Consider the following 22,833-nt stretch of genomic DNA (forward strand, 5'->3'; position numbering starts at 1 on the left):
TTTCCGGGTCACTACCGGAGGACCGAGGAGTCGAGGAATCGGGGAGGGGAAATTTGAGTATTGAGAAACCTCCTGTGAGTGTTAAACTACTCTCATGAAGAAGAACAAGAACAAGAACATGAACAAGAACATGAACAAGAAGAAGAACAAGAACAAGAACATGAACAAGAACAAAAACAAGACAAACCTTTTTAAGGTCCGTTTCACTCTGTTTTTCTTATACACTCTTCTTAGTTATAATACACAACAGGACCTGTACACTGAAATGCACAGATGCACAAAAACATGCATTTCTTTTTTTTGTTTTTTCACACATTTATTCGTATTTGTACTTTCACTGCATATGTTACTAAGTTCTGAAGTTGCTGCTCATCATTTTTAGCCATGGATGTGTACTTACCTACTTATTTTGTTCTTTATTTTCATTCTAGTATAACTAATGTGCTTTTCGTCTATAAATTAACATGTTAGCTCATTCTGTATTATTGCATGTCTTTTTTTACCTGCTATGCAACTTTTGCTGTAACATATTTTAGCCTCCTGGAGAAGTTGAGGTTGTGTTCCCTTTCGACTGAGCTACTGCCACCCAAATTAAATGGACAATGACATTGTTGGTCAGAAATAAATAGTGAGCGAAAATTATTATTAACTACAGTAGGAATACGTCGCTGGACTTGACATATAAGTGCTAATTCCTGATGCATGTGGAATATATAGGTTTTAATAGACTTACAATCACCCTGCGCGTCGTCTGCGTTCAATTAACCCCTTGACTGCCTCACAGTGTTCAGATGCTTTTAATGCTTATCCGATTTGTAAATTAGAGGTGAACTGTGCTTTTAGTGCGGATGAGCTTATCTCTTTGTTTGATTCGACATGCACACTAATACTGGATTCCGTTGCTCCTTTTACGCTTAGACGCAACAAAGTTCTCTCAGAGCCGTGGCTCAATGATTGTACTCCTGGTTTTAGACCCCGCTTGCAGGCGTGCAGAGAGAAAATGGAAAAAGGATAAACTCCATGTCTCCTTAGAAATTCTTCATGCTTGCCTTTCTGATTATCAGACGGCAGTCAAAGCAGCCAAAACAGAGTATATTTCTCTGTTAATCTCCAAAAACAGCCATAAACCTCAAGTTCTTTTTAATGTCCTCAACTCGATCATTAATCCTTGTGATGCTTCTCCAATTGTGCCATCAACTACTCTCTGCGATACATTTCTTACATTTTTTATCGAAAAAGTATCTGCTCTAAGGCTAGCCTAGTGCTACCCCAGATCCTGCTCCCTTTCTGTGCCCTGCTGTCCTTGACCATTTTGAGCCTGTATCCCTCTCTTCTCTCTCGGATGTAGTCAAGCACCTGCGGCCGACAAACTGCACCTTAGACAGCATTCCCTCTCGCTTCCTTAGAGATGTTTTTGAATCAGTTGGAGCAAGTGTTTTATTGCTTGTAAACACCTCTCTTAGCTCAGGATGTGTCCCAGCTGCCTTCAAACATGCCGTGGTTAAGCCACTACTTAAAAAGAAAAATCTTGATCCCTCCATTCTCGCAAATTTCAGGCCCATCTTCAAGCTACCCTTTTTATCTAAAGCCCTGGAGCGAGTAGTCTACGCCCAGCTGCAGTCATTTTTAACCACGCATGGCATCCATGAAACATTTCAGTCTGGCTTTAAACCTATGCATAGCACTGAAACAGCCCTTTTAAGAGTGTTTAATGATCTGCTCTTAGCCGCCGACTCAGGTAGCCCAGCTGTTTTGGTGCTGTTAGATTTAACTGCTGCCTTTGACACTGTGGATCATCTATCCTGTTGTCACGGCTTGAACAGTCCGCAGGCATTACAGGCTCTGCCCTTGCATGGTTCAGGTCTTATCTGACGGACCGTAGCTTCTCAGTGCAGCTAGGTGCCTTCTCCTCTGCCAAAGCCCCTCTTACCTGTGGGGTTCCCCAAGGCTCGATTCTGGGCCCTATCCTTTTTCTATTGTATATACTGCCCCTAGGTTCAATTCTCACAAAACATAATATCCCCTTCCATTGTTATGCTGATGATGTACAGATCTATCTATGGGATTAGTTTTGTATCATAAAGATAAAGCAACACTTTCTCAGAATAAAGCAAAACTATGAGTTTAAAAGAAGAAAAAAACTAAGTCAAGCAACATAAATAATAATATAATATAATATATTAATATAATAATAATACATTTCAAAAATAAAACTATAAGTTGCAAACAAATAATTTGTGTAATCATGTAAACTATAAGTATTTTTTCTTTGTTTTAACAGGTTTTTGTTTGCAGTTCTTGTTTCTTCTTTCTCAATGATCAGAATTTTGCTCTCGCTGCAGCTTTCTCGTTTGCACTCCCTCATTTATTGTTTGAGATTTTGACACAAACATCCCAGGTGGGCGGGACTTTCAGGGGTGTGTCCCCATTGGCTACTCAGTTTTTGAGTGACAGCCCACTACACCACAGATCATATAGTGCAACTCATGCAGCAAACTCCGGAGTCCACTCGGCCACGTTAGTGTTGGTGTCTCCTGGGGAGTTTCATGAACATATCGGACTCATCTTATGGATTGCTTTGCATTATACTTGTGTTGTGTAGTTTATACTTTATTCCAACTTTAAATATTTTAATACCTGAACACACTGCTGCTGTTAAATAATTTCCCAATTTGGGATTGTCTATTTATTTTATAGATTAAAAAAACACATCTTTGTATTTCCAAGCTAAAGGTGATACACAATATAAACTGTATACTATTATTTTTCAAAGACATGTTACATTTCAAAAGCATATATTGCTATGTTTAGGAAAAACAATTAAAGACTGCTTTAATTTAACAAATTCTGCAATATAAAAGTGGCAGATTTGCTTTATTAAACAGACCAGACCTAGGCTGCATACCAACACAATTATGCTCACATCTTACTATGTTGGTCTGAAGAGCTGAAGCATTCATACACAATGGATAAAAACTGTGTTGTCTCATTCTATATCCTGTGAGAAAATGATATACATTTAGCATTAAAAATTCGACATACTATTCCTAGCCTGAGGAATAAAGGAATAATCAACAGATTGGAATGGAATCTCTAACATTTTCATGTAGAATAAAGACAAAAGAGTGATTATACAAATTATATTTATTGAAATTTGAACCAGAAGATGAAGTCTCAAAGAATGTTTTAAATAAAAGGATATAAAACAAAAAGGTGGATAATAATAAAATCTATTAAATGTATATGTAAAGCAGTGGCGAGCAGTGACTTTTATACCTAGGCCCTCTGACCCCCACCCCTTCCCTCGAGTTATTATGTCACAGCGTATACTTCAGCGGAATATCAAAACAACGGCCCGGGGTGCAAAACGCATCAACGAAAGCGACCCTCTACCACACAAAACGACACCTGTAACTAACCCTATTTGTGTTCTTTGAAATTGAAAAGGATATCGCATTGTGTTTGTTAATTTTGTTGCAGTTGTATGTGTAATTTGGCATGCTTTTATTTTGAAGGCGAGTTAACGCTGTTGACAGGAAGTTGTTGTTGCTATGGAAACAAGAAAAGTTTCACAGCGGGCGGAACTTGTCATAAAGCCCGCGATAATAACACCCACCCATTTAGAGGGAAGATATGATTGGTCAATTGTACTGTCATTTGACATTACTCTCTCGTTCAGTTACTATTGCTGGGCCCTCTGTGAATTCATAGCTGGACCGCCTGGACGTCCAACTTCACAGTAACTTCACAGTAACTCGCAGAGACAGCTTCTTTCATTTAACCCTTCACATTCCAACAGAAACTGAATAGGCAGATTCGAAGGATTTATTTCTTTGGAAATGTTATTTTAAATACAATTAAATCAAGTTATTTTGGTCAAACTAATGACTAATATAACTAAAAAAATATATTTTAAAAAATATATATTTTTTAATGTTTTTAAATATTATTTTGTAGAATATCTTAGGCCCTCACAGAGGCAGCCTCCATTAATTTTCATATCAAATTAGCGTATTAATAAAATAAGCTATCATGGCTTATACTTGCATATCCAAACAGAATCATGAAAGCCTGTTGGTAGAGTCAGGCACACGAGTCAGTTTGAGTGTGTGCGCCGGTGTCTGAACGCTCACTCACTGCTTGTCACGATTCTCCTGTTACGTCACGTTTATAGTTTTGTAGGTTTGGGTGTTTTTGCTGTTTTCCCTGTCATGTTTTCCTCTGGGTTATTGTCTGGTCCTTTTCCCTGTGTTTTTCCTCCTGTCATTAGTTTCCCTGGTGTGTCTGATTATGTTCACCTGGGCCCCTGTGTTTTCTCCTGCCTCCTCACCTGTGTCTTGTTGTGTGATTAGTCTTGTGTGTATTTAAGTTCTGGGTTTTCTGTCTGTCTTGGTCGGTTCGTCTTGTTCCATGACTAGTTCTGCGGTGAGTGTTCTGTTTTGTCATTGTATATATATATATATATATATATATATATATATATTGTATTATATATATATATAATATATATATAATATATATATAATATATATATAATATAATATCTAATATCTAATATATATATAATATAATATATATTATTATTATTATATAATATATATTATATATATATTATATATTAGATATTATATATATATATATATATATATAAATAATATATAATAATATAATATATATTATATTATATATAATATAATATATATAATATAATAATGATGATGATATGATATATATATATATATATATATAATATTATATATATATATATATATATATATATATATCATAACCTTGAAATAAAGGAATTTTCAGTTTATATCTGCATTTGGGTCCTGCTTGTTTCACAAACCTTGACAGTACGAACCGACCAAAAATGGACAAAAAATGGAATGCAGATGATCCGTTTGAGGTAGAATTGCAGCATTTCACCTTTTCTCTGGCTTGCTGCGTTGATTGGTGGAAGGGAGCGTCCAGTGTTCGACAGAAGGAGGCCGCTCTGGTAGAATTTCACCGGTTGGTTTTGGAGAAGCCAGACTTGGTGAAATTCTTACCTGGCTGGATTTTGAACTTTCTCTCAGTGTGTGATTTCCAGCCTGCTGACTACAAACGTCTCGGTGTGTTCCGTCCGGAGTCTACCCCTGCTTCTTCCCCAGTTCCTGCTCCTGTTCAAGAGTCGTATGATGGAACTCGTCTGGCTTATGGAGGTCCACGGAGTATTCAGGCGGCTGCGAAGAGAAGGAGTAGCAAGGGCAGGCTAGCAGCCCGAGCCCCTACAGCCATGTTTCCGGGTCTAGTGCCGGCCCACACAGCAATTTTTCCGGCTCCAGAACCAGACCTTACAGCCATGTTTCCGGCTCCAGAACCGGACCTTACAGCCAGGTTTACGGCTCCAGAACCGGACCTTACAGCCATGTTGCCGGCTCCAGAGCCGGCCCACACAGCCATGTTTCCGGCTCCAGAACCGGACCTTACAACCATTATTCCGTTTCCAGTGCCGGCCCACACAGCCACGTTTCCGGCTCCAGAACCGGAACTGACAGTCATGGTCCCGGCCCCAGTTCCGGCCCTAGCAGCCATGGTTCCGACTCCAGTTTCAGCTATAGGACTGGTTGTCCGTCCAACGCCAGCTCCCCGAGTCCTGTCGGCGTACCGGCCAACTCCAGCACCTCGTCTCCGGTTGGCTGTCCGTCCGATGCCAGCTCCCCGTGTCCTGATGGCTGTCCGCCCGACGCCAGCTCCCCGTGTCCTGATGGCTGTCCGTCAGACGCCAGCTCCCTGTGTCCTGTCGGCATACCGGCCGACTCCAGCACCTCGTCTCCTGTTGGCTGTCCGTCCGACGCCAGCTCCCCGTGTCCTGTTGGCTGTCCGTCTGACGCCACCTCCCCGTGTTCTGTTGGCGAACCCACCCACTCAAGTGTCGTTGGAGGTCCCGCAGACTGCCTTTCTGCCCGGGGTCCTGCCAACTCCATGTCTTGTCACGTTGGAGGTCCCGCAGACTACTCTTCTGCCGGGGGTCCTGCCAACTCCATGTCCCGTGCCGTTGGAGGTTCCGCCGACTGCTCTCCTGCCGGGGGTCCTGCCGGCCCTGTGTCCTCTTCCGTGGGGGATCTTGCCGACACCGGCTCCTGCCCGGCCTCCGGAGCTGTCCGGTCTTTGCCCTCGGGCCCGGTCCCCTGAGTTCGCCCGCTGTGGTCTTCACCCCTCCTCGAACTCTGCCTTGCCCCCGGGCCGTCCGCCCGAGACCCCCTCTTCGAACTCTGCCTTGCCCCCGGGCCGTCCGCCCGAGTTCCCCTTTTTGAACTCTGCCTTGCCCCCGGGCCGTCCGCCCGAGTTCCCCACCTTGGTCTCTGCCTTGCCCCCGGGCCGTCCGCCCGAGACCCGTCCTCCAGACCCCCTCCACCCACCCACCTTGCTGGACTTTGTTTTTTTGGGACGTCTGGAATCCGTCCCTTGAGGGGGGGGGTTATTTCACGATTCTCATGTTATGTCACGTTTATAGTTTTGTAGGTTTGGGTGTTTTTGCTGTTTTCCCGGTCATGTTTTCCTCTGGGTTATTGTCTGGTCCTTTTCCCTGTGTTTTTCCTCCTGTCATTAGTTTCCCTGGTGTGTCTAATTGTCTGATTATGTTCACCTGGGCCCCTGTGTTTTCTACTCCCTCCTCACCTGTGTCTTGTTGTGTGATTAGTCTTGTGTGTATTTAAGTTCTGGGTTTTCTGTCTTGGTCGGTTCGTCTTGTTCCATGACTAGTTCTGCGGTGAGTGTTCTGTTTTGTCATTGTATGTGTGTATATATATCATAGCCTTGAAATAAAGGAATTTTCAGTTTATATCTGCATTTGGGTCCTGCTTGTTTCACAAACCGTGACACTGCTAGCTATGTAGCTAACTGTTAGGCTACTTAGCTTGCATTGTTATGGATCTAAAGGTAGCAAAAGCTAACTTTCATAGCACAGCTTTACTTCTCACTTGTAGTACAAGTGAAATATATACATATAGAACCAGCATTTCAATTATTATAATACTACAAGTTGTAGTATTATAATAATTGAAATGCTGGTTCTTCTGGGGGTGTTCTATCCACGCAGGCAGCCACCGCACCGCAACCAGAGCCCTAGAGCCTCTGACCGCAGCTGCCTGCACTGTACAATCGCTGGAGAACTGGGTTGTCACTCAAAGACTGAGTAGCAAATGGGGACGCACCCCTGAAAGTCCCGCCCACCTGGGAGGTTTGTGTCAGAATCTCAAACAAAAAATGAGGGAGCGCAAAAGAGAAAGCTGAAACAAGAACAGCAAACAAAAACCTGTTAAAACAAAGAAAAAAGACTTGTAGTTTACATGATTACACAAATGATTTGTTTGCAACTTATAGTTTTATTTTTGAAATGTATTTAATTTGGCTTGACTCAGTTTTTTTCTTCTTTTAAACTCATAGTTTTGCTTTATTCTGAGAAAGTGTTGCTTTATCTTTATGATACAAAACTAATCCAATTTTTATATATATATCTGCCTCTCAATCAAAATGCCAACTCACTACAGCAGTTGAAGGACTGCTTAACAGAGATTAAATCCTGGCTGAGCCAAAACTTCCTCACCCTCAATGAGAGCAAGACCGAGGTCATCTTCTTTGGACCCCAACCAAAAGTCTCCCGGTTGATATTCTGGGCTCACTCAATAAAAATATCCTCCCCTCTGTCATGAACCTTGGAGTGACTTTTAACAGCGCCTTTAAATTTGATAAGCAGGTTAGCACTGTAGTCAAGACTGGCTAAGGCCAAGTCGTTTTTATCTTTTAAAGACCTAGAAAGGGTTATTAACGCCTTTGTTACCTCGAGACTGGATTACTGCAATGCTCTGTATGTGGGTATGGACCAGGCCTCAATTAGACACCTTTAGCTAGTTCAGAATGCAGCTGCACGTCTTCTTACTGGCCATAAAAAGCGTGACCATCACCCCAATGCTGGCTTCATTGCACTGGCTTCCAGTTCGGTTCAGAATAATAATAATAATAATAATAACTTTTATTTATATAGCGCTTTTCAATAACCCAAAGTCGCTTACAAAAAAAATTAAAAGTACAGAAAGGGGGTGAACAGGCAGAAGACAACATATTGGACAAGAAAATTGAACATTACATGAACAGGCAAAGGACAACACAGGGGGGGAGCAAGCATAGGACAACGAGCAAAAGACAACATAATGGAAAAGAGGAAAGAAAAAAGTTGATGAATGTATGAATAAGAGATGCAGCGTGGGGTGAATAAGAGATACAGCGTGGGGTGTGAGTGAAGTCAGTGGGTTGGGGGGTAGGGTAAGTTGAAGGCTTGGGAGAAGAGGTATGTTTTCAGCTGGGTTTTGAAGGTAGACAGTGTGGGAGAGTGGCGGACAGATTGGGGGAGGGAGTTCCAGAGGCGGGGTGCTGATCTGGAGAATGCTCTGTTGCCAAATGTTTTGAGTCTTGATGGTGGTACTGTGAGGGAGAGAGTGGAGGAGGATCGGAGGGCTCGGGGGGGGTTGTAGGGGATGAGGAGGTCAGAGAGGTAGGGGGGGGCTAGGTGGTGAAGGGCTTTATAGGTGAGGAGGAGTGTTTTGAAGATGATGCGTTGTTTGATGGGGAGCCAGTGAAGAGAGCGGAGAACGGGAGTGATGTGTTCACGGGTCCGGGTGTGGGTGAGGAGGCGGGCAGCAGAGTTTTGTACCATTTGGAGTCTATGGAGGGAATGGGAGGAGATGCCAGTGAGGAGGGCGTTGCAATAGTCGAGGCGGGAGGTGATGAAGGCATGGATGAGGGATTCAGCAGCACGGGGGGGGAGGTAGTGTTTGATTTTGGCAATGCGGCGGAGGTGGAAGTAGGAGATCTTGATGATGGAGCTGACATGGGGGTCAAAGGAGAGGGTGGGGTCCAGGATAACGCCAAGATTGCGTGCCAGGGGGGAGGGGGTGATGGTCGAATTCTCAATGGTGAGTGAAATGGGTCCTGTTTTATTGAGGGTTGATCTGGTGCCTATGATGAGTAGCTCTGTTTTATCACTGTTGAGTTTAAGGAAATTGTGAGTCAGCCATGTTTTTATTGAAGAGATGCAGGTTTCGATATGGGTGAGGGGAGGGTTGTGAGGGGATTTGGTGGTGATGTAGATCTGGGTGTCATCGGCGTAACAGTGGAAATCAAGGTTGAGGTTGCGAATAATGTGACCAAGGGGGAAAAGATAGCAGATGAAGAGGAGGGGGCCGAGGACTGAGCCCTGGGGGACCCCCTGTGTGACTGGGGAGAGGGCGGATGTGTGGCCAGAGAGGGAGATGAATTGTTGCCTGTTGGTGAGGTAGGAGGTGAGCCAGTCGAGAGCGGAGCCCTCAACACCCTGTTGGCGCAGCCTTTGTAGGAGGATTGAGTGATTCACAGTGTCAAAGGCTGCGCTGAGGTCTAGTAGTAGCAGGATGTTGAGGGCACCGGAGTCTTCAGAGGAGAGGAGATCGTTGATTACTTTGACCAGGGCTGTTTCAGTGCTGTGGAGTGGGCGAAAACCAGACTGGAGGGGTTCATAGAGGTTGTTGGACTGGAGGTGGGTGTGGAGCTGGGTGGCGACAATACGCTCCAGTGTTTTGGAGAGGAATGGCAGGTTGGAGATGGGGCGGTAGTTGGAGAGGTTGGCTGGGTCAAGGGTGGGCTTTTTGAGGATGGGGGTGATGGAGGCAAGTTTGTAGATGGAGGGAACAAGACCAAGGGATAGAGATTGGTTGAAGAGGGTGGTGAGGTGGGGGATGAGGACAGGGAGGCAGGCCTTAGTTAGGGTCGTAGGGAGGGGGTCAAGAAAGCAGGTGGTTGTTTTGGATGAGGTGATGATGGCTAGGATGTGGGAGGAGTCAACAGGAGAGAAGGCAGTGAGGGGAGGGAAGGGCGGGTGGACTGGGAGAGGAGGGGGGGCGTGGGGGTTGGAGGAGATAGTGGTCATGGCAGTTAGGGAGCTGTTGATTTGTGAAACTTTGTTGTTGAAGGCGAGGAGGAAGGAGTTGCATAGGTCAGGGGAGGAGGGTGGATTGATGTCAGGTGGCTGGAGCAATTTATTGATGGTGGAAAACAGGATGCGGGGGTTCCGGTTGGTGCTGTCGATGAGGGTGGAGAAGTGATAGATTTTAAACTCCTTTTATTTGTTTTCAAAGCCCTAAATGGGCTGGCTCCTGCCTATATAGCCGAACTCCTCCATTGCTACACCCCAGGCAGAGCCTTAAAGAGCATCTTGAAGGTTTTTATTTATTCTACATTTATGCTTAAACTTGCTTGAAAATTACAATTAAAAAAAAAAAGTGAATGCAGGATTTGATATGTTTTATGAGACATAAGGGCAGGAATTCAGAGGGAAAGGAGCAATTTTGAGCTCTGCTCTTAAAAACTGCTTTTTTTTAAGGTCATACGTCAAACGCATCATATTACATCACACAGGGGACACATCTCTGCTCTCTGACCGCGGGTATAGTAGAGTTGCGTTGGGTAGAGCGGTTGTGTTTTAAGGAGCTGGTATTTTTCGGTAGTTTTACATTGCATTTCACCATTTGTAATCATGGTGCAGTCTTGTGTTTGTGCAGGATGCACAAATACCAGCCTGTCAGGACATCGAGTCCACAGTAAAAAGGACCGGAGCTAGCGTTCGTTCCTGGGTGCGTTGTGCATCCACCTCCCTGCAGCTGCAGCACATACTCTCCACAGCTTTATCAGGAAACCGTATTACTTCTCTCTCTCTCTCTTTCATGTAGTTCTTTATTTTAATATTTATAACATAACATAGGATTTCATAAAGTATTTTTTAAAGTAGTTTATACATTATTCGAATATAGGAATAGAAAGGATTTCTTAAAATATAGTACCTTATATTTAATATTTTTTCCCTTTAGACCCTTGCGGTTTATTCTTAAAAACCCTTACCCTTACCCACCCCCCATTTTCCCTCTGCTGGTCTATGGCCTTGTAGAGGGTAACAGGGTACAGAGTCGCTTAGATAAGCGGGGGAGTGCATCTGGCGAAGAGATAGGTTGTTGTGCTCCCTATCTCTGTTTCTTATCCTATATCTAATAGAACTGCTCGGGTCTTGATAGATTGAGTGGGGAAGTTTATGAGATCTTTTTAGAGGGTTATCAAGAATAACTTTTATCCATTGACCTTTTCCCTCTCTGTCTGTGTCTGTGTATTCTCTTGTTCTGATTAACCCAGCCAAATCTTTTTTCTTGTTTTGTATCTATATCTACGCCGGGATCCGGAGTCGAGGCTCATCCTCTTGCTGTAGTCCCGTGTCTTGGATCCTCTATCCTGACTTCTGGATTAAGTCGTGGACTTCGGGTCGTGGCTGAACCTGTCTCTGCGGTCAAGCCTTGGGTCTCGTCATGCTGCTTCCCTGATGGCTTCCACAGGATTGTAGCTGACATCCTCGTGGATTCATCGTCTTATTACAGACACATGCATTTCCTAACATTCGGTCTATATGCTGTATAATGTATTATCTCTTTGATTTACACACGGCATCTATTGCACGTCTGTCCGTCCTGGGAGAGGGGTCCCTCCTCTGTTGCTCTCCCTGAGGTTTCTCCCATTTTTTCCCCTTTAAAACTGTGGGTTTTCTCTGGAAGTTTTTCCTTGTACGATGTGAGGGTCTAAGGATAGAGGGTGTCGTTTTTCTCATACTGATATTCTGAACAATCTGTGCTGTTGTATTTGCTGTAAATTGTCTCTACTGTAGGCTATTTTTATTATATGTATAGCACTTTGGCTCAACCAAAAATCGTTTATAAATGTGTTATATAAATAAAACTTGATTTGATTTGATTTACAAGTGGATAAGTGGAATAAAGTTGATATAGTGCCTGTGTACTTCTGAACATGCACATTTGTCTCATTCATCAGGTTATGTCATTCATCTATTTATTTAGATTATGTTTTTATTATTAGATGTACTGTATATGTAGATCTATATAAAGTATACATTTTCTAATGGCCATGATACTTTACAAAACTTCTCGGTGTTCCTTTTTGTTCTCCGTAATTTATACTTCAGATTTTTTCACATTTTCATATTTATTTTCAACAGTCAATAGACGATACAATACAAAGACCTATACGTAAGACAAGACATTCAGAAAAATACTCAAAAGTATGTATTTCTTCAATGGTTCAAACCATGCGAAAAAACCCAAAATCAATGTTTGTAGTTTGTGAGGCATATGTGTGTGATATGCCTTCATGTTTGGTAGAGGCGCCTGGCGGTCACCACAGAGCTGTTGTATCTGCAGCAGAGTAAAAAGATGTCAGAAAATCATAAAACATTTACCTGAAAATTTACAAACACCTGTTTTTTGTTTCCTTTCTGAAGTGTTTTACCTGGAGAAGTGGGAGGAGTGATGAGCTGTCTGTCCTGGTTGGGTGAGCAGAGCAGAGGAGGAGGAGGGGGATCCCTGACTTTGGCAGAGACGTTCCCGACCACAAAAACATAAAGACTCCTCAAGAGGAACCACAGGGATACCTGTAAGAGCTGCATTCTGACACACACACACACACACACACACACGCACGCACACACAGTAAATGTGAGTGGACAGTTAAAGGGGCCCTATTATGCTCAATTCCTCAGTGTTTCTATACTGTGACATGTCTCCATGCTCTAATGTTAAAAAAACTCTTTATTTTTCTCATCCTGCCTGTGCTGCAGCACCTCTTTTCCCCCTCTGTCTGAAACCAGAGCCCAGTCTGCTCTGATTGGTTAGCTGGCCGGCTCTGTTGTGATAGGTCAACAGCTTAGAGATGTCCCGCCCTTTAGCCTATCACGTATGGGTTAGAGCTCTAGCAAATAGAAGCGCAAGTGTTACATAGTGATGTCACTATAAAGTAGTAAACAAAGGAGTCCAATGGAGGTGTTTCAAGAAACTCCCTCTGGAGGAAACACAGGGCCTTTACATGCACAAAAAACAATATAACACTACAGGAAAGGGAGAACCCCCCAAAAGCATAATAAGTCCTCTTTTACAGTGAGGTGTGTTTGATTCCCTCTCTGGTATCTACCTTCATCAAGAGCCTTTGGTTCTTCATGTCCTGTTTCCATGGCATCACATACAGTTTGGGGATCATGGGATGTCGGGCAGAGAACGTAGGGGTGTGGGAACAGGATCGCCTCAGAGTGACCATGAGAAAAATGTTTGCTTAGCTGTGTTCAACAAATGTTTACACTTTATTAAACTGAAGTTGTATTAATTAAATGCAATACTTCAAAGATGCTGTTTGTCACCGTGGAGCAAGTGAAATGCAGACTAATAAAAAAAGAATAATGATTGAATGTGGAACTATGATAGGTATAGTACTTGAAATGAATTATACAAAGGAAATAATTTATGAATAATTAAAAATGTAAAAAAGTAAAGACAAAGGGGTTATTATCAATCCATCAAAAATTAAATGAATGAGGTGTAAAGAGTAATTCAATAATATCATCATTTGAGCTTTTTATCAGATGTGAGTGAATATTGTATTTTTGTATCTTATTATTACATTGTATTTAATGTGATTTCTCTTGACTAATTTATGTAGTACAATTTTTAGGTACTTTGATTTCACTTGGGTACTAAAGATTAAAGTTATTTTTTTTGTTCTAAACTGTTTAAAGTAAAAATTTATTATTTTGAACTGTTTTGAAGTAAACATGTATTATTGGGGACTGTTTTCAAGTAATCCTATATATACATAACCTTCTCACTCACACTCACTGACCTAGATATCAGCACACACACATATTCTTTTCAAGGTCCTTTCTGGGCACCAATATATCTGTGTACAATGTTTGATTGTCTGGGAAAGAATAGTTTGTGTGAAATATTCCTTGGGAAAGTAAAGGAGTGAATTCAGGTGCAAGATAAAAGATTGACTCTGTCCGAAGCTCTCACGCTCTGTTCAGAAGTAAAATACATTTTCCCCAGAACTCTGATTCGCTTAGGAGTGAAATCGACTGCCTCCAAATCTGTCTATGTATACTGATGTTTAGTCATCCACGGGGCTTCCTGTTTCTGACTGGCTGGTCCCGATACCTCTATCGCACGGCAGTAGAACTGGAAGTCCGGAGTACTCTGTAACTTGTATGGGTTTTCTTTACCATTAAAATCAATCAGATTATTGTTATAACTTTTATGCCGGTGTTTTGAACTCTTTCTTCTTATTAATGTGACCAGGCTCATCTAACGGACGGCGCGGAGCAGAGGTAGCCTTTAAGCCACTACCACTGTGGTGTTTTGCTCCAGCAATTTTGGTGACATCCCGACGTGATGAGTGCTGGTCTCTCGGAGGACCACCGACAGCCAGCGGACGGAATTCAGTCCAGGGGAGGACACCTGGACACCACTGACAACTACACCAGGGCGTCCTACATAAATAAAGGTAAAACAGATACCTGGGTCATTCTAGAATTGGAGGACATTTCATGTCCCCCATATAAAAAATCTAATAATCCTTGCCCAAAATGCTAAAACATGCACTTGTTGTGTTAAACATACTTGTCTTGAGACAAAATGTGTATAAAATTGTAGAAAAAGTGGTTTCAAAATATTATTTAAATTATCAAATAGCTCTCGAACATCCCCTAAAATGGCATTTTTCTCTTGTCCCCGCTTCTTGGTGACCAACTTGCATGTCAAATATAACGTTTAAAATAGGGATTTTATTTACTTTTTTTGGTATTATTCTATTGATATATGTCTCTTGTAATGGTAAAATCTATTTGTTAAATCATAAACATATTTTAAATAACAGTAATTTTGCACAGAAGGTGTGTCCCTCAACATGCGTTCAACCCTGTTACCCAAACCTTTTTAGATTGGCACAGGAATTGAAAAAACTGTAAATCAGATGACACAGTGGAAGTGACATCAGCAAGCCATGTGCTAGTGCCATGGGTAGACCAAAACTAAGTCCTCTCTTTTATTTTTCATATTTTTACAATCTTTTTAGTCGTGAAAGAGTGTGGCACTCTGACCCACTCAACCCTGTTACTGATATTACCAGAATAAAGCATATTAATTTCAGAGTTATCTTTCTTGCATTAGATATCCAAGTTTGTCATTGCCTTGGAAAGTAGCATTACATGCTACATCTAGCAATAATTCCTGAGGTTAAAGGCTCAAATTAGCATTGATTTTCAACCCTGTTACTTTCAACCCTGTTACTATAATTAGAGTAACAGGGGTAATTCTTCATTGGAAAATATACATTTGATGCCAAGCTGGGCAAATCACTTTTTTTGATGCTTTATTATCTGTTTTTCCTAAATACATAAAAAAACATTATAAAATAAAAGGTTAATTTTTCAAAAATGTTGGTGTCTAAATTGTCCTCCAATTCTGGAATGACCCACCTGTTGATTACCGAAATCTGTAATTTGGCTGTACTACAAACATTTTAGAGTTGTCAGCGGCGTTTTCAGTGTCCTTAGTCACGGTAAAGAAAATAAATACAATACATACGTGTAGAAGGTGCTTAAAGTCGGGTAGAACATTCCGGACCTAAGGCACCAAGACAGTTATAAGATTATTAGGTGTTTGTAAGAGTCGGGTAGTTAAGTCCCGTACCTTAACTCACTAAAGAAGTGCTTCGAGTCAGGTAGAACATTCCGGACCTAAGGCACCGAGTAGAAAGTAAGAAAGTGCTTAGAGTCAGGTAGAACATTCCGGACCTAGCAAAGTGAACCAGCGAGGACCCAGTGAGCTGACTAGCTGGGGAAATTCTGTAGATTTTAGGCTAATAAAAAGCTGAAGTCAATTTAATAAGTGGGTATTCCAAGAGGAGATACGCGACTTTCAAAATCAATTTGAAGTGACCGGATCTCGCAAACTCTTGCTGTGGGGTTAATCTGGAAGGCTGAATTTGGCGATAAAGGATTTTTGTGGTTTGGGATTAAACTCCATGTGAGCGTCACATCTCTAAAGAGGGGTGTCGAAGCGCGCTCAAAAACTGCAATTATCTGTTGGAATAAACATCGCACAAAAAGCCGGACAGAATGTATAAGGGAATAAACTCTGTGTGATTTTTTTTTAACGTCAAAGCTGTGTAATAATTGAGAGAAAAGAGCAGAAGTAGAGTTCAATGGAGACAGAGTGTGCAGAGCTGAGCTTCACCAGACAGAGGAAGTTCATTCGTGGTCAGCTGCTGCCCTCTGGAGGCGAACAGGGTGTATAACCATATGCTGTGTAAACGTTTGAATTAAGGACATTAAGAGTAACGACAATAATTGGCCAGTATATTAATAAATACGAGTGAACACATATCAACCTAGTCAGATAAATAGATATGAAGTCAATCATGGAAGGAATGAAAGATCGAGTGATCTGAAGTTGGAGTGAATACATTGAAAATTAATAGATCAATGTGTGATTTGATGTAGTAGATATATTGAAATAAATAAGAAACTATAGTTTGTTGTTTTTAGCATAGTTTTGTAGGATACAGACGTCACATTGTGGTTTTGATGAGAGGTTTTGAGAACTGATTGGTACCATTGCATTACATTGTGAATTTCATGGTATTTGTCATTAACTAAGGATTGTATTTGTATTTAACTCTATATTAGATTCTGTTGGTTTCTGTCAGAGTGTAAATAAACCAACCCACTGCTATAATCACACTCTTGACCTTGTTCTGACTTATGGTATTGAAATTGAGCAACTATTAGTCGAACCGCATAATCCTGCTTTATCCGACCATTTCTTAGTAACTTTTGAAGTACTGTTACTAGACTACAAAGCATTAGCCAAAAGCTCCTGCAGCAGAAACCTATCTGTTAGTGCTATAGCCAAATTTAAGGAAGAGATTCCACCAATACTTAACTCGATAGCATGTCTGCATGTAGGGGAGGAAACTTATACAAAATGTACACCACCCCAAATTGATCATGTTGTTGATAGTGCTACAGATGCGCTGCGAATAAAATTAGACTCTGTTGCTCCTTTGAAAAAGAAGAAAATAAAACAACATAGATTAGCTCCATGGCATAATGCCGAAACCCGCAAAATAAAGCAAAAGTCGAGACAACTTGAAAGGATATGGCGTTCCACTAAACTTGAAGAATCTCGTTTAATTTGGCATATTACACTCAATGAATATAAGAAAGCACTGCGTAAAGCGAGAGCAGCATACTACTCTTCTTTAATAGATGAGAATAAGAATAATGCAAGATTTCTTTTCAGCACTGTAGCCAGGCTGACAGAGAGCCACAGCTCGACTGAGCCTTCTATTCCCATAGCACACAGTAGTAATGATTTTATGTGCTTTTTTTAACGATAAAATTGTTACTCTTAGAAACAAAATCAATGACCTCTTGCCTTTAACCAGTATAGTGTTATCAACAGCTCCCGGAAACGTAAGTTCTAATATTACACTAGATAGTAAACTAGAATGCTTTTCAGCCATAAACCTTGAACAATTAAATTCAATGATTCTCTCTTCTAAACCATCAACGTGTATCTTAGACCCGATTCCAACTAAGCTGTTAAAAGAAGTTTTTCCAATAATTAGCACTTCTTTATTAAATATTATGAATATGTCTTTATTATCAGGCTATGTTCCACAATCATTCAAAGTAGCAGTGATAAAACCGCTTCTTAAAAAGCACAACCTCGATCCAGAGGTTTTAGCCAACTATAGACCTATTTCTAATCTTCCGTTCCTCTCAAAGATTCTTGAGAAAGCAGTCGCAAAACAGCTGTGTGATTACTTAAAAAACTATGATTTATTTGAAGATTTTCAGTCTGGCTTTAGAACACAACATAGCACAGAGACAGCTCTGGTTAAAGTCACAAATGACATTCTAATAGCCTCTGACAAGGGACTTGTCTCTATTCTTGTCTTGCTCGATCTTAGTGCTGCATTTGATACTATCGACCATGATATCCTATTGCAAAGACTAGAGCACTTAGTTGGCATACAGGGAACTGCATTAGGCTGGTTTAGGTCCTATCTATCTGAACGCTCTCAGTTTGTACGTGTCAACGATGAATCTTACATGCAAACCAAAGTTAGCCATGGAGTGCCACAGGGCTCAGTGCTTGGACCTATTTTGTTCACCCTATATATGCTTCCGTTAGGCAATATTATAAGGAATCATTCTGTAAACTTTCATTGTTATGCGGATGATACTCAACTATATTTATCAATCAAGCCTGATGAAATTAATCATCTAAATAAAATTCAAGACTGCCTCAAGGACTTAAAAACGTGGATGACCTTACATTTTTTGATGTTAAACACGTCCAAAACTGAAGTTATTGTACTTGGCCCGAAGAATCTACGAAACAAATTATCTAAAGATATATTAACTATGGATGGCATTAATTTGGCCTCCAGTGAGACTGTAAGGAATCTTGGTGTTATATTAGATCAGGATTTATCCTTTAACGCCCACATAAAATCAATTTCAAGGACCGCCTACTTCCATCTACGTAACATTGCAAAAATCAGGCATATGTTGCCTCAAAACGATGCAGAGAAACTAGTCCATGCATTTGTTACTTCAAGGCTGGATTATTGTAACTCCTTATTATCAGGGTGTACCAAGAAGTCAGTCAAGTCGCTTCAGCTGATTCAAAATGCTGCAGCTCGTGTACTAACCAGAGTTAGGAAAAGGGACCACATTACTCCTGTTCTGGCTGCCTTACACTGGCTCCCTATAGAACACAGGATAGAATTTAAAATTCTTCTTCTCGCCTACAAAGCCCTTAATGGGCAGGCGCCATCATACCTTAAAGAACTCATTATACCCTATTGTCCTACTAGGGCATTGCGTTCCAAGAATGCAGGGTTGTTGGTTGTTCCTAGAGTCTCTAAAAGTACAATGGGAGCCAGAGCCTTTTCTTATCAAGCTCCACTTTTGTGGAATCAGCTTCTAGTTTGTGTTCGGACGGCAGACACCCTATCCGTTTTTAAGAGTGCGCTTAAGACCTTCCTTTTTGATAAAGCTTATAGTTAGGGCGGATTAGATTCAGCCCCTAGTTTTGCTGATATAGGCTTAGTTTGTCGGGGGACATCTTACTTCTTCCTTCTCTCTGTCTATACCTGTGTACTCTCATGTTCCGATTAACCCAGCTTCCCCAAATTTCTTTCTTTTTGGTGTCTATATACGCCGGGATCCGGAGTCATGGATGATCCTGCGGTCCTGTGTCATGGATTGCGAGTCCTGGATCTTGAGTCGTGGCTGTGGTCCTGGATCATAAGTCCTGGATGGATATACTCATGGATTCATCTTCCTATTATACACACATGCATTTCCAAACATTTGGACTACCTATGTTGCAAATGTATTATCTTTTCAATTTACACACGGCATCTATTGCACGTCTGTCCGTCCTGGGAGAGGGATCCCTCCTCTGTTGCTCTCCCTGAGGTTTCTCCCATTTTTCCCTTTAAACTGGGTTTTCTCTGGAAGTTTTTCCTTGTACGATGTGAGGGTCTAAGGACAGAGGGTGTCGTATTGTCATACTGATATTCTGTACAAACTGTGAAGTCCACTGAGACAAATGTAACATTTGTGATATTGGGCTATATAAATAAACATTGATTTGATTGATTGATTGATTGATTGTACTTAATTATATTTCAAGGAAAAAATTATATTACATACAGTAACGTTAAGGGAAAGTAAAAAGTGGTTCACTGAGTAGCCTATATGACGTACATAGAAAGATTAATGTCTATACAAATTAAATATAATAGTGGATTCCACCTAGATTAGACATAGACAGAGGAGAATTTGTTAGACATGAAATAACGAACTCGCTGTAAGAAATATAGATATATATTATAAATGTTATTGGGGTATTTATCATACAATAGGGACTCTCATTTGATGGTTGTTTAAAGTAGGAAAACGCAAGCTATTCACCACAATTGTATTTTTAGGAGTATGAATAAAACAAAAAGTAGTAAGTGATAAGCAGAAGGGTTTTTGAATGTTTGTCAGTTAGAAGGTGTATGACAGGGGTGCTGTATGCCCGCTTCGGTTTTCAATGTCCGCCATCACGTTAAAACAGAGGATTGGTAGCATTTTCAGTTCAGCGCTTACTTCCACAGGCCTTGTCCCCTCCTTGTCTCTTTCATGAGATTATTTAATGCATTAGAACGATTGTTATCGTAACTTTCCGTGTTTCTAGAAGTCAAACTCACTGTTCATAGTCCGGAGTGTATTTCCGGAACGGCCTTTCAAAATAAAAGCCACAGGCCGCTTTTCACCAGAGATGCCTTCACAATAAAACAGTAATTAGCTTAACAATATATTTAATTTATATTACGTCATTAAACATTGATTTTAATTCATTACAGTTTTCAAATACGGCGCAGATTGAATACAGTTATTTGTGTATTCTGTTACAACCTCACCATGCTTGTAACACAACTTGGGTGGAACATTTGAAAGTGAATAGAATAACCAAGTAGATAAAAGATTAATCTATAGTGGTTAGGGAGAGTTTCCTTGTTTTGCTCATCCGACTTAGTACTGGAGTAAAGAGAATAGTGTTTTATGAGAATTGTCATCCTTCATGTTTTTGAAATAAATCATCAGTTTTTATGGACTTTGATGTAGAAATGGATCACGGTGGAGAATTAATACCTTTTGGGTTTCAAATTTTAGAAGATTTTCAAGATTTCCTGACTAGACTTCTAAAGCAGGATCTCCAATAGAAAAGAGATTCTACAGTGTAGTTTTACTATTTTTGTGAAGTAAAGAATCTGGGTAAACTATCACCGTTAGTTTAGTTTAACGTTTACATGTTTCGGCATTCCTGACCATATAGACACTCAGTTATTTTGTAACCCGTTTTCAAAGAGAGATTTAAATTGAATTTTTCTCAGTCGTTGATTGGCTGTGATTACAGCAGCATTGGATAATTGTGCACCACCTTTTGGGTTCTCTGAATCAGTGTGTTGGTGAAGAGTTGCTCACTGCAAACACAAGAACTGTGAACGCATCTTTGAGGAGGTATTGACATTTTGCTTGTGCCTCGTTGTCAAGGCAACAGTGGTGTGAAGAGTACTGCGGTTTTGGGGGGATTTCTGCTGTACAGAGGACAACGTGTGTCTGCCAAGTGATTCCTTCCCTCATCCCAATGCCAGAGAGAGTTTCCTTGAAGCCCACTGACCAGGGCCGGTTCTAGCTTTTTGGGGACCCTGCCACTGACTACAGCTGCTGAGGACAACGAATCATTGACTGTTCTCATTATGACAAGATCTTGAGACATGCTTGTCTCAGACTGTTCAGACTCTGAAGGAATGATGCAATGATTTTACAATATAATTGTGCAAGAGTTTCCCGGGGGGTGGTGTAGAAACCTTAATGCTTAGTGTTTAGATAAGAGGCTGCTTGTTTTAACGATGGTCTGGAATACTGAAAAGATTAAAGTTTAATATTCTTGTTTAGCAAACAAGACATCTGATTATTATGTCACACATAATAATGTTGACATAGAAACTAGCTATGGGTAAAACGTGCGGTGGTTATACCATTGTTATCATGAACTAAACATAAATAGGGAAATAGTATCTGGTTAAAGATTAATGGATTTCACATCCTAGAGAGGGTTAGTTATATTGTGAATACTTCACAAGGTATTCACTAATGTATTTTGAAGAACAAATAACAAGAACACAAGTCCAGTTTTGTTTTGTTTTTAGATTAAATGGTCCATTACAAAAACTGTTCACCTTAGGTCTAGCTTTGGACTTTGATATTTAAGGAGATTTTAGGATAAATGTTTTAGACATCTGACATTTTTGAAACATGTTGCCTGTTCACTAGATAGACATTTGTTAAGAACATTTCTGAAGATTGAATATTTGTTCCATTTCTAATATTCCTATTTAAGAAGTAATTTTAGAGTGACAAGGCTGATGCTGCAATTGGAAAATTTGGTAGTGGTTTGTAGGGGTGCACCGAATGGGAAATTCTTAGCCGAAACCGATACCGAAAATAGGAAACAGTTGGCCGAAAACCGAATGCCGAAAGGCCGAAAATGATTAATAGAAATATATATATAATAATTTTTTACCAATGTTGTTCAGCTAGCTGATTATGGAAAAAGACATGATTATGGCAAAACTTAACTTAAATAATAATCACTATTATGGGTCCATAAAACATTTATTCAGCACTTTTGAATGCATACAATACATTAATTCCAAGTCAAGTGCATTTTCTTTTCTCTGTAGGATAACTGCAACAAAGTGCATTCAGAACAAAGCCAAGGTGCTTTAAAACTGCATAAACATCTAGGCCAGTAGGCCTACTACAAAATAGTGTAAATAAAGACTGTAACAGCCAGGCCTTCAACAACAACAAATGCACCTATAAGCTTGGCAACCTAACGTGTTGTTGTGATGACGTAATCAAAACGCGGCGACAAGCAAGGCGCGCGACCATGCTCGCGGCTGGCTCACAGCCAACATGTCTGCCGCTTGGAGATATTTAAAAATATCAGAGAGAGAGGCGCGGATTGCGATTTGTAAAACGTGTTCAGCTGACATTTCTCGAGGGGGTGTAACTGCAAAGACTTTCACCACTTCGGGATTACTCCACCACTTGAAATGAAAACACCCGGACAAATATGCGGAGTATGATCAACGTAACCCTATTCTCTGACATTCGGTGATATTTTTTCGGTGCTAAAACCCTTTCGGCCGAAAGCCGAAAGTGCCTTTTTAACCATTTTCGGCCGATAATTTTCGGTGGCCGAATATTCGGTGCATCCCTAGTGTTTGCATGATGTAAACAAAAAAGGTTTTGTTCGTTCAACCTCCAGTTAACTCTGATACAGTAATAATGATTGATAT

The 22,833-nt window shown here is 40.8% G+C and overlaps 1 long non-coding RNA gene across 1 annotated transcript; it reads left to right on the forward strand.

Moving 5' to 3' along the window:
- Positions 1-13,160: 13,160 nt before the first annotated feature.
- Positions 13,161-19,577, forward strand: LOC307042225. Its single transcript, XR_013809041.1, has 2 exons — positions 13,161-14,102; positions 14,196-19,577. It is a non-coding gene; the product is annotated as an uncharacterized lncRNA (long non-coding RNA).
- Positions 19,578-22,833: the final 3,256 nt, after the last annotated feature.

Source organism: Notothenia rossii, assembly GCF_949606895.1.
Source record: "Notothenia rossii genome assembly, chromosome: 6".
NCBI lineage: Eukaryota > Metazoa > Chordata > Actinopteri > Perciformes > Nototheniidae > Notothenia > Notothenia rossii.